Source organism: Myotis lucifugus, unplaced genomic scaffold, assembly GCF_000147115.1.
Source record: "Myotis lucifugus unplaced genomic scaffold, Myoluc2.0 scaffold_303, whole genome shotgun sequence".
Classification (NCBI taxonomy): domain Eukaryota; kingdom Metazoa; phylum Chordata; class Mammalia; order Chiroptera; family Vespertilionidae; genus Myotis; species Myotis lucifugus.
The window spans coordinates 1019867-1033364 of NW_005871351.1; positions in this window are offsets into that span (position 1 = coordinate 1019867).

Consider the following 13498-nt stretch of genomic DNA (forward strand, 5'->3'; position numbering starts at 1 on the left):
AAAATTATATATATATATATATATATATATATATATATATATATATATATATTTGTTTATTTATATTTGTCCTTCCTGCATTGACAACAGCTAGCCGTCAAAAGGCAAACTGGATTTTTAATTTAAGAGATATGCTTATGTGAACATTGTCAAGAGCCATCTATGTTTAATCATTTCCTCTTGCCTGAGCATCGAACAAAAGATTTTTTTAAAATCACAATATATTTCTACATAGAACATAATGCTGATATTTTTTAAAATGTAAATGGAAGTATGTGCCTTTTAGAGGTTTTGTTCTTCCTAAACAATGCAAAAGAAGTTTTAAAATACATAATAATTGTGCAGATAAGATTCAATGAGGATAGTAATCTAGGAAATGTGCTCAAGCAGAAGCCAATCAATGTTACCAAATCTCTTGTGAACACAGTTTAAAATATTGTTCGCTATTCCTTCTAGGGTTAGATTATCGATTACCACAATTGCTCTCAAATCCCCATTCAGAATAATTACACTCTTACTTGCTGGTCTTTTTCCCCTGTGCCATGAGAATTGCAGCATTCTGATCACTAGGGTACAAAATGTGAGGGACAGACACAGTGATTTCTGCTTTTCCTGGGCATTTCACATTTTTGTAAATACAAGTACTTGTTTGCAATTACTTTTGTCTGAGGGCTGTGTTTTCTGAAGCCTTTTCAAATGAAAAATACTAGGAAAGGTTTTTTGTTTATTTTGTTTATTTTCCTTATCACATCTCATTGGGTTGTCAGTGATATATGCCAGTATTCATCCCTCATATACCTTCATGCCTAGCTTCGTTTGTCTACCTCATGTCCCAAAATAATGGTGAGAAATATAAAGGCACATTTTTGCCTGTAGTTAGAAAAATACTACAGAAACCCATACTGGTTATTTTGATCATTAATTAACCTTGCCACTTAAAATCAAGCATTTAAAATCAATAACCATCATATGGTTGCCTTAAATTGGTTGAACTTGAATTTATCTTCTTTTTGCTAATGTTCAAGGCTGCTCTTAATTGGTTTGGATATTAAAAAGACAAGTATAAGTTGAGCTATATTTTCTTTTAACTAAAAGTAGCATTCAGATTGTTTTAGTGATTGTAAAGAATTATGTAACAGAAACACAGCCACTATTTAACAATACGTGGAGAAATAGCAGAACAGATAAAAGTTGAAATTCTACTTCTGATTGAGGTTCTCTGAATTGTCAAAAGTCCCAGAAAGCATTAACCTGGTCCAGAGAAGGTCCTGAAAAAATAAGAACATTGACCATAACTTCATTAAAAAAGTGTCGGTCATAGATCCAGGTGCACATCAGTTTGATATAGCGGGTTGGATAATTTTGGCCAAAATATTTAAATTGCTGGAGATTTAGTTTCATTCTTTGTAAAATATAACCTTAATGCTTACTCATTAAGTTCTTAAGATAATTCGATGATTTGTTCCTTGTGAACTGATTAGCAGAACAAGTGACACATAGTAAGCTTTCAATAAATATGAACTATTAATTTTGTAAATATTGTTATTGAAAACTCTGCAGTAGCTGTTGGCTACTTCAATGAGGAATGGCTCTCTTTATATATCTGTTAAATTTACCACAATAACTGGTAGATAAAAAATTTTGTAGAATGAATGAATAATGATGAGTACATGGGAATAAATAATGAGAAAAAGGAGAGTTTATAGTTCACTCTGTCTTTTTTGTTTATAGTAAATATTTTTCTAAGCCCATAAAGTCTACTTGAATCAGCACAAAATTATTTTTAGTTTTTAAGTACTGATAATTAGTCTTGATTTTGCTGCAGTGTAGGGTGTTACTAATTTTCTTAAGATGTATGGTTCCCTACTCTCAATCTTTTATAAAACTGCCATCCCCTTAAAGACCTTTCCCCATTCTTTTTTGATTCCATGAGATGAAGATAGATTGGCTTGATGACTCTACAAGGTTTCCTGAGAAAGAACAGTGTGTGTTTTCCATGGGGAATGGGAGATGAAGGAAAGGAAAGAGAAAAGACATTAGGCTACCAGAAATTCAGCTCCTTTCCAAATTGGTTTGTCTTGGGATGACCTCTCTACTATTCAACTTTCTTTTTATCACACCAATTTAGTTAACTTGTGGTAGAGATGCAGTATCTGGTATCAAGAAAATTTTTAGTTCAAATAGTAGCATAAGACCATATTATAGCATTTTCTTCTCCCCAGACCTGCCCTCACCTTTCAGAAACAAGGTGACTTCAAGGTGCCTTCAGGGGTACTCATAGATTTCTGACATTTTCTCAGTTGCTTTCTTTTTAATAACAAAGTCCTGCTTGGGGAGTGTATTAATGGAAAACATCCTCCATCTTGTTTAAGATGCTTATAGAAATAGCTTGATGCAATCAGAGTAATGAGAGAGAAATAATGAAGGGCGATGAATTAGTCATATTTCTGGGCATTGAGCTCACAAGTTCAAGGATAGGCAGTAATCCTATATAATAAAGAGGTAATGTGCAAATTGACCATCACTCCAACACACAAGATGGCTGCCCCCATGTGGACACAAGATGACCACTACAAGATGGCCAGCAGGGGAGGGAAGTTGTGGGCAATCAGGCCAGCAGGGAAAGGGAGTTAGGAGGGACCAGACCTGCAGGGGAGGGCAGTTAGGGGCAATCGGGCTGGCAGGGGAGCAGTTAGGCATTGATCAGACTGGCAGGGGAGTGGCTAAGGGGTCATCAGGCTAGCAGGCAGAAGCCATTAGGGGCAATTAGGCAGGCAGGCAGGTGAGCAGTTAGGAGCCAGCAGTCCTGGATTGTGAGAGGGATTCCGATTGCCCATTTATGCCCAATCCTGATGGGATCAAACCTAAACGGGCAGTTGGACATCCTTCAAGGGGTCCCAGATTGGAGTGGGTGCAGGCTGGGCTGAGGGACACACCCCCATGCATGAATTTCGTGCACCGGGCCTCTAGTTATATATAAATCTTAAACAAAATCTCCTTATAAATAGCAATTGAGTAAATGGTTACATTGTAGATCTCACAAGTATAACTTTGCATGGTAAGTAAAAGACCCATGTTCTAACATGATAGCGGCTTGATATAAAAGCATCACTGATGAAGATGAAACACGAATCAATCCACACAACTTTGATAAACCTGAAAATTGTGTGCTCTAAAAACCTAGATGACTCAATAAGTGAACCCAGTAAGGACCCATAACTAGCATTGAAGAGGGACACAGGGAGTTTTAATTAAAATTTTAATGAAATATCAATATTAAATTAGCCATATTTCTAAATTGCTATACTACTTTATTGATATGTAATTTCATGTATTGATATACTGAAATGAATAAACTATCTTAAATACATACTTTTATCTTCTTACACTTCAAAAGGTGTTGTACAAACATGTCCACCAAAAAAATGTTAAGCAGATATTGTATATATGGGAGATTGCCATATATACAATATCTAATAGGGTAATTTTTATTATTGCCTGCATCTTTGAGCTTTCTCAGAGTGAACTAATTACTTTACTTTTGGTGCGTGTTTGTGTGTGTGTGTAAAGTATTGGAGAGAACACAGAAATGTTCTTGACAGAGAAAATGGCTTTATTTCTAGAAAAATTTTGAATTTCTCCCTACCTATCTTTTTCCCGTGTCTTTCTTTGGTATTTAAATTTAATTTCCCCATATGAAGCTCCATACATGGCTTACCCAGCAGAATTTATAAACTCAGGTGTGTATTTGTGTGTGAGTGTGTGTGTGTGTGTGTGTTTGTGTGTGTGTGTGTACGCATGTGAGTTTTGAGGTGGAAGAGGGCTATAAATATCTAATAAACAACAATTTTTGCCCTCTAACAAGAAGCCAAAGAACGTGCTGTAAAATAAAACAAGGAGCTCTACAAACATCAGAGAGGAGTACATCCTTTTTCCAAACAATGACCTAAGTGTTTAAGACCAAAGAACAACTTCTGTCAGAGCTGAGATAGTGTGCTCTGTGCTAAAGGGCCAGGTGGGTTTGCATATTTAATATAATCTTCAGGTCTTTTCCAATAAAATAACTATTCCTGGTTGTGAAAGGATAGTTTTGTTCATTTGGAGAATTCTGTACCAGACTAGTCATAAAACTGCAAATCTGAAACATATTATTTTAAATAGACAACTTTGAGCATTAAAATCAAAGTGCATTCAAATTGAGGCAGAATATATAGAATGCTTTGGTAACGTGGATTCCATGTTTTTAAATAGACTTTTATTGTACATGGCTTATCCAGCATAACTGTGTACTTCCAACAGTGATTACACTTAAGTTGTAGATGTATCTTCTGTGAAAATCTTTATTGTGTCATGAGCCATATTGCATAATCAGCAAAAGGCATACGGATAGACACTTCTATTGTTAATTAGACCTGGTGCTTTGACAATAAAAGTGAGAATGCTATCTTTTTACCTGATATTATGTTTGATTGTCTGCTGTGGCCACTAGCCTAAACTACTAGAGTCAGATAGGTAGGTTAGTTGGATGCTGGGCCACTCGATGAATTGCTGGTAGTTACATGGAGCACACCGTAGACACCATTTCTGGTTACTCATTAAAAGTTGGCACCTTTGCAGTTTCTGTCATTTATGTGGGTGATTTATTACATTTTAATGGCTTACACAAATGGATGTTTTATATTGTGTGGTTTCCAAATAAGAATGTTAACTCTTAGAAAGTTTTTTTTGGAAATAATTCTTAATCATATAGGAATGTACTTGGATTCTGTCCATATCAAAAGATAAAACAATTGTATTTCAGCATATTTATCCTCCTCCCAAATATACCTGAACCATCATGGTAACTTTGCACTGACTCTAGACAGGGATATAAATAAATAGATATTTATATTGGATATTAAAGTATACAATTTTTTCCATGGTAACCCCTGAATGATTATTTTAGACAGAAAAATAAAAACTATACCAAACCCCATTTTAACTATATTTCTTGCGTAATGAACTTTTAACTTGTGATTCAGTTGGTATATGTGTGAGATAAAATGTATGACTTTGTTTTTCAAAAACTCATTAAACTATGCGAATAGGGTATGTTTTGGTAAAAATCAGTTTTAAATTTAAAGTGAAGTTGGCATTTTCAGTATGTACCTTGAAAAGGAACGTTGACTCAATTAAAATGCCAAATAAATGAGTTTTCCAATTTTTAAAATAAAATATATGGTATTTTTCACAAGAGGTTTGGGGAGAGATATTATAGATTGAATATTTCCATTCTGGAAAAAGAAAGCATGCATTTTCATTTCCTACATTTGGCAACAAAAACAAAGCATCAACTCCATATATGATTTTAAAATTATCATTAATTATTGTATGTGGTTATATGTGCAGAAATTTTGATGTGATGTGGTCACTGCAGACAGAAAAACAAACAAAAAACACACACAACAACACTTGTGAAATGGGGCATGAAATTAATAGAATTTGTTCAAGGATTTGTTTTTATTTCTTATTTTGATGAGATATTACAATACTGATAAATTTAAAATTAACACAACAATTATATATCTTTCTGGCATTTATTCCACAGTTCCAAGGCATCACACTTATGGGCGTGGGGCTTGGAGAAAATGATGACTAAGAAACTACCTGACCTTGATCTTAGTTAAGACCTTTGGCCAGAGATGTAACAATAGATACTCCCTAATGGCAAATGTACCAGCGGTTAGTCTAAATTTTGGATAAAAACTCTGGTTAGTGGTATTTTGCTCCATACATCTCTCTCAAGGGCAACTTCAGTAGGAACAGGATTTTGACTTTCTAATCCTGCCCACACTCTGGCACCACTAATTGGAGGCTCTGTGGTCAGTAGAGTAATTCTCAGAAGACCTCTTTTCTCTCTTCTTCCCTCACAATGTTCTTTCCCCCTAGTAACTCCATCTATGAGAGCCACAAAGCAAGGTGCATGAGGATTCTTTACGCTCTAGGGTGGTTTTTGCCTACACTTGTCCTATATTTGGCACCGGTAGGATCATCATTTTCTCCTATGATGAAATTTTCTTATTAATTGGCTCAAGTGCTCTTCACGGGGATAGGAAATTGTTGAGTTAGCATTATTTGGAATCATTATTTTACTCCAATCCACTAGCTGTCGGTTCTATAAAAATGCAAGGACACGTAAATACTATGTAAATAAATACTCTGGAAATATTTAGGTGCCATATACTTTAATTTCTAAGTGGAATGGTTGGAAAGTGAACAAGGTATAACCTACAGTAGAGAGTGAAAAAAGATATATATATTTTTTTCTACCCGAGGTTATGTGACAGGTTTTATGATCAGGTTGCCATTTGTTATGGCTGAGTTTCAAAGATTTAATCTCAGCTCAACACCTAGTGAGAAATGCTGAAGGAATGACCTTTCCAAGGTGATAGTTTGTTAATTGAGAATACTGGCAGTTGTTTTCAATTCTTTAGTTCTGTATAGGAATTGGTTGTTCCTGTCCAATTATACTTCTGCTGACAATATTCCTATATGTGTTTGCACAGAGTAGACCCTTGACAATATGTCGGAGTCTAACCAGTCCTTCTTGAGATGCAGGCACTAAGAGGAGCTCTGGTTCACTGGCAGGGGCAGCAGGACAGCAGATGGAGTCAAAATCACACTCAACACGTACTGTCTTAATCTTAACTACTCTGAGATATAGACGGTATATTTTCATTACAAATAACTACATGTCATGGGTGCAGGTGTTTCTGTCTAAAATGCAAAACCTCAGTTGTTAACTATATGAATGCAGGTGGTTTACTGTATGTGTGTGTGTATATAGGTTTCCCCTGTTATCCAAAAATAGCTGAAATTCCACCTTTGGATTTCTGTTGGATAGCGAACACGGGTACTAATATAGGTCTTTTGAAAAAGTGAAGTGGCATAACAAGAACTTTGAAAAGCAGGGGATAACGGTAGATGTAAAAGACACCTGATATATAGGATTTTACTGCATTGTATATTTTTCATACGTTATTTTTGGTGCATCCTGTCTTTAACCTCTTTTTGTTGCAGTGGGTCTATTTCTTATGGTTGCTCACTCATTTGTTCAAAATGATGCATTTTCTTAACAACTTCTATAAGGAGCTTTGAGTTCTGGAATCTTTTTTGTTTTAATCGTTGAATTTTGTGCACGACCTGTTGTAGAATAAAGCAGGGTGAAGTAAGTAGGTTTTTCTTCCTGGCATTCATAAGCAGGTATCTGTTCTCTAGCCATACAGGAAGTGAGAGCTGATCCTTGACTTCTTGTTCAACTACTTGTACATCGTTGCCTTAGATACATCTCACCGAGCTTTTAATTCTGTAACTTAAAATTCCCAACTACTGGAAGAATGGCTAATTGAAGTATACTACATTCTTCAGAAAGAATACAGAGTTATTCTTGAGATTCATACTATTTAAGTTACATGAGAACTATATTGTCTATTGCCAGGGAACTTTTGGCTTGCCGGTATTAACTAAATTACTTCATGGCAACTGAAGAAGAACTTAAAAAAATACGTAATGTTAGCCAATGCTAAAAATAAATAAAACACAAGTAAACCTAAAAAGCGTATTACAGTAACCTCAGTTTCTTTGCCCACCACATAGTAGTTGCATTAAATCAATCCTCCTGGATTTCTTATACTACCATTACACTAGAACATTTCTACAAATTACTTTATGAAAATGCTTTCCAGGAATATTGCAATTGCATGTAAGTGGACAGAGAATTTGTTTGACATTAATGAACTGTAACTACTTTATTAATGTTTATGATTTTTTAAAATGCTTACTATAGCACAACAACAACAAAATCATCAATCTTTTAAAGTGTTTTTGCTTGTTACGTCTGCATCAGGATGCCTGCTGTGGTACTGGAGTAGCAAGGAAATCTTCTCATGATGTTGTCTTACAAATGTTGGGGGAGAATCTGGAGCAGAGAAGTACCATGCTTTAGTGATGGCATGGCTTTACACATTAGGAATTACCTACTGAGATGGAAGCACACATATCTATATATCTCTATCTCTATCTCTATCTCTATCTCTATCTCTATCTATATTTATATAAAAGCCTAAGTGACCATTATGATGGAACGATCGGTCAACCAGTTGCTATGATGCACACTGACCACCAGGGGGAAGATGCTCAAGGCAGGAGCTGCCCCCTGGTGGTCCATGTGCTCCCACAGGGGGAGCACCACTCAGCCAGAAACACTGCTCACGGTTGGCAAGTGCAGCTACGATGGCGAGAGCTTCTCCCAACTCTGCGGCAGCACTACATAGCAGCAGCAGCAGATGCAGTGGGCTGGGATGAGCACAAGTGGCGTGGTGCCTGGCCCTAGTTCTGGCTCCTCCCTGGCCACCTGCTGTTTGGCACACTGCTACATCCCTTGGGGGATGTCAGACTGTCGGACTGCCCCTAAACTAGCAGTCATCCCCCAAGGAGTCCCAGATTGCAAGAGGGTGCAGGCTGGGCTGAGAGACACCCCCTCCCCCAGGGCATGGATTTTGTGCACCAGGACTCTAGTTAGAACATATAAAGCTGGCAAATTATTTTTCATTGCAACTTGATGCATCCAATGTGTACTTTGAGCATGGTAGTAATATGAAGTAATACTAATTTTGTTTCAGATTTATTTCTACATAAATAACTCCTTCTAAACTGCATAAAACTATTAACAATTATATTGTCAACAAATAAGTTTTGTATAGAAGTACGTTTTGATGGTGCAGCTGCAATGATAGGGCAACATGCTGAGTGATTATCTCAATTTAGGATCTTACTCTAGAATGTAAATTGACTCCCTGCTTTCTTCACAGAGAAAGTTTTACAGTGGGGGAGAACAAATAAGTCAACTTATACAACTGCTGTACTTAGTAATACAGTAGAATTTGTAAATTATATATAAAGACTATTGTGTTAGAGTCTATTCTCTTTAGAATATGTTAATAGAATGATAATTTTTAAGAATACATTCTTAAATATGATGGTTATTGAGAGGAAATTTCTGCCAGTCATGTTTGAACTATGAACAAGTTCTTAGTGTTTCTGCAAGACAAGAAAAGTTTGCTTCAAACTTTTAATATGAATCAACAGCAGTCATTGCTTATTTTTATAAATTTTTAAAATATATGTTTATTGATTTCAGAGAGAGGGATAAAAACATCAATGATGAGAGAGAATCATTGATCGGTTGCCTCCTGTACACTCCACACTAGGGATGGAGCCTACAACCCTGGCATGTGCCCTGACCAGGATGTGAACCATTACAACCTGGTTCATAAGTTGACACTCAAACACTGAGCCACGCATCCAGCCTGTTTTTGTTTTAAAATATCAGAACAACAAACTCATGTCCTATTGTTCTTTGTTTGTTTGTTTGCTTGTTTTTGTTCGTCCAATGGCAGATGACATCAAAGGAAACACAAAAGTTAAAGTTTGGAGGAATGCGTATCTACAAATCATTACGGCATGCCCCATAATTTAAAGGCAATAACCAATGAAGTAATGCTTATATCACACATGTAGAAATTATCATTGAGCATTTTCCACATTTTATCAAATGATTTTTTTTCACTAAAAGAAGATTCAAATGTAGAAAATTAATGGATCTGATACTCATTTATTTCATAAAAATGTAATTTAAATTTACCTATATCTCTATGGAATAAGTCATTGAAATTTGCTATTGATGAGTGACTGAAGTTAAATTGTAAAAATTTATCATCACCAATTTATTTTAGATAAAATAAAATTAATATCCTCAGATTGTTTTAGAATATTTCCTTCTATTCCTATTAATATATTTATTTTAATCTGATTTCTCTACTATGAATATTATTAAAACAAATATTCAGAAACTTAGACCCTGGCCAGTGTGGCTCAGCTGGTTGAGTGTCATCCTGTGCACTGAAAGGTTGCCAGCTCTATTCCCTGTTAGAGCACATGCCCAAGTTGCTGGCTCAATCTCTGGCAGCCAATTGATGTTTATCTCTCACATTGATGTTTACCTCTTCCTCTCCCTTCCCCTCTCTCTAAAAATCAATAAAAAAAATAAATTTAGATATACATCATTACCTCTGGGTAGTGTTGCAAGGGTATGTGGACTGCCTTGTAGGAGAGTGGGTGGATTTAATGAAGTTTCTTCTCACCTTTCAGTAATGTTGACTATTTCCTAAATTCTATCTACATTCTGGTTTTCCATGCCTTCTATTGGATTTATAAAAAAAATCCCAATATCATATGATACGTAAAATAATAAAATCTTAATGTAGGAACTTTCCATATAGTATTCCCATAAATTTCACAAGATTAGAATATACAAGGTGAAGTCTTGTCATCAGGTCTTTGCTTTACCCAAGAGCTAGTGTACTTTTGCCCTAATCAAAAATATAATTAAATAGTCCTGTGTGTTTATTTTTACAGGGAAGTGTTTCCTAACACATTTAGGCATAGTAACCTATATATATAAAAGCCTAAGTGACCCACCAACCATTCGACCATTCAACTGGTAGTTATGATGCGCACTGACCACCAGGGGGCAGACACTCAATGCAGGAGCTGCGGTTCTTGGGTGATGCACCTGTAACCAGATAGGAGGGAGCCCGATTCCAGGGTGTGTCACCGGAGAACCACCCTCTCACAATCCGGGACCCCTTGGGGGATGTCAGAGAGTTGTTTTCAGCCAGATCCCCACAGGCCAGGCCGAGGGACCCCACCAATGGACGAATCCGTGCACCAGGCCTCTAGTATTAGATAACTGTTTGCCACTTTTCACGCACTTCCTTTGTTTTGTGTCTTTACGGTACCATCCACAATACAGTGCATATTTCCTTAACCCAGTAAGTAAATTGATCACAGTTTATTATAATGCTTTAAATGGAGAGCTCTGAAATAGACTTATGTACATGTTGATACTTGGTATACAGCAGATTTGGTACTCAGATTATTGGAGAAAGGATATGTTTTTCTAAATAGTATTATGATAACTGGTTATACAGTTAGATTAATTTTTCTCAATGGAAAATTTTAGTGTCTTTTCAATTCCCTTATTGCTGAAACTCATGAATATGTCCCTTAGTGTGAATTTATTTTCATTCATGGCGCAGGATGTGTGGGAAGCATGTTGAAAAGAAAAACTAATACAATTTATTTAGCTCAGGCAATTTTCTGGAATCAATTTTTTGTTAATTTCTTACACTTCCTTTTATTCCTGATTTTTCTTTCAGGCACACCTATTTGTTTAGTTATTGGTCCTTTTGTACTGATAATCTAATTTTGTTTTAGTATCCTCCATTTTAAATCTATTTTACAATTAGTATATCTAATGGAGACTTTCATAATTGTATTTCCTTACCCATGTCTGAGTTTTAATTTTTTCTACATTTTTAAATTTCAAGGGCTGGTTTTGTTCCCTAAATATTCCTGTTCATGCATGCTGTTCTTTCATATGTGCAATATGTTCTTCCTTCTCTCTGCAGAAATTATAGCTCCTTTTTGCACTTTTACTCTCCCTGCATTATTTCTACTTATTCCAAAATTCTTTCAGAAATTTATTTTCTTTCCTATATATACTTATAGAAAATGTCCTCATATATCTATTGATATTTGCCTGCAGCATATAATTAGGCAAGAAAGCTCTCAAAGCTAATTGGAAGTTTTATGAGTTGTTGAGATCAGTTACCTGGTAGATTTCACTCTACATGATCTGATGGGGGAATTGTATTGGGGGAGCCAAACTGTTAGAAACTGTATATGTATGTTTGTGAATGCAAATGTTTGTGAATGTATATGTTGATGCATGTATATACACATATTCATCTTCGTTCCTTCTGGGAAAAATCTATCATTTGCTTGTATATTTTAAATTTCTCTGTCATTATCCTGGGCTCTGAGTAGGGGGATAATAAGAGTATTTAACACATATATAGTGCTTACTTTTTTTTTCCAAGCACTGGAATATGTGCTTTACATAATTAGTATTTACATCAATCCAAGAACTATGATTATACCCATTTTCCAGATGAAGATATTGAGGCAAAGATAAAAACTAACTTGCATAAGGTCATAGGGCTTGTTAGAAGCACAGCTAGGATCCCAACTCAAGAGACCATGTCCTAAGTGGGAGATGCCCGGTTTCTTATCCATGCATGGAATTAATACCCCAACTTGGCTTTCTTATTTATGAAACTGCATTCTGTGCCTAATGCTAACTTCAGTTCCAAATATTTATTGTTGGCTCTTTCCACTTAACATACCTTCAGTCTTTTTCTAGTGCAGGAAAAGGGTCATTACCAGTGTGAGTGAGGTGGATAAAGGTCATAGCATCCAATACCTTCTTAAATAGATTTTCAAAGCATCCTCCTGTTTTTAGCTTCCTCTCACTGCGCTTACAGAGGTCTGGAGTTCAGCAAATCCTTCCACATTTCTAGGATAATGCAATGCAAAGCAGGTGGTTCTCTTTCCCTGGCTATCTTAAGTTTCAGCTTTCTCTGGTCTTCTAAATGTGCTACCACGATCCATCTGTTTTACATTTCCATATTTTTTTCTTTGCTTCTTTAATCGTCCTTATATGATCTTTATTTTTTAAATCACTATACTTGTTTTTATGAGAATTTAGGAAGAAACTGAGGTGGATGTAGGTATTCTCCCATGGGTAAGAAGATAACACCTTTACCTATTTCCCTTGTGAGAGAAATTACTTGTGACTCACCTCCTATTTGTAGATGGTAGATTCCATAGCTGAGAATCATGCACCGGGTAAAAAATGTCCCCTTTTAGCATCTGAGTTTTTCTGATTTTTGTTTGTTGAGGAGCATAGCTATTTAGAGGGCTGATCCCAGAGATTAGATGAAAGATCACCTATCACATCAGTCAGGGGCTTTCTGTTGTGCAGGGTATACAAGTTATGAATCTAAGTTGAAGACCAAGGATGTAGGGATGACTCTTTCAGGCTCTTCTCAAAAGAGCAGGAATTGGAAGCTTTAGGAAGATGAACATTGATGCAGCATTTCCATTTGCCAATTTGACATCCCTCCATTTTTAAGAACCTACGATCTTAAAGGTGCATGCATCAAATCTATTGGAAAATTATTATAACTGCTACAAAGGGAAAACTGAAGACATTTAATTTGTAGTGCAGTACTTGTTAGCCTCTGCTTCTCATGAAAATTGTCTCTGGAGATCTTCACAGTCCCTTTTCAAAGACTGCCTAGAAGCCCAAATAAATCTCAGTCTCTAAGGATGGGATCCAAGGAGCAGTATTGTCTAGGGCTCCTCCAGTGATTTCAACCTACAGCCTTGTGCATCCGTCCTGTGCATGGTTAGAGCCAACCTGCATCTAATAGCGTACCTGTTACAGAGACCTTGCTGTCAGTCACTCTGGCCATCCCTGGATCTTTTGCTATGAGACTAATTCAATTACAGGGCAAATGGAAGACAATTAATTTGCAATTTAGTGGTTGCTGAT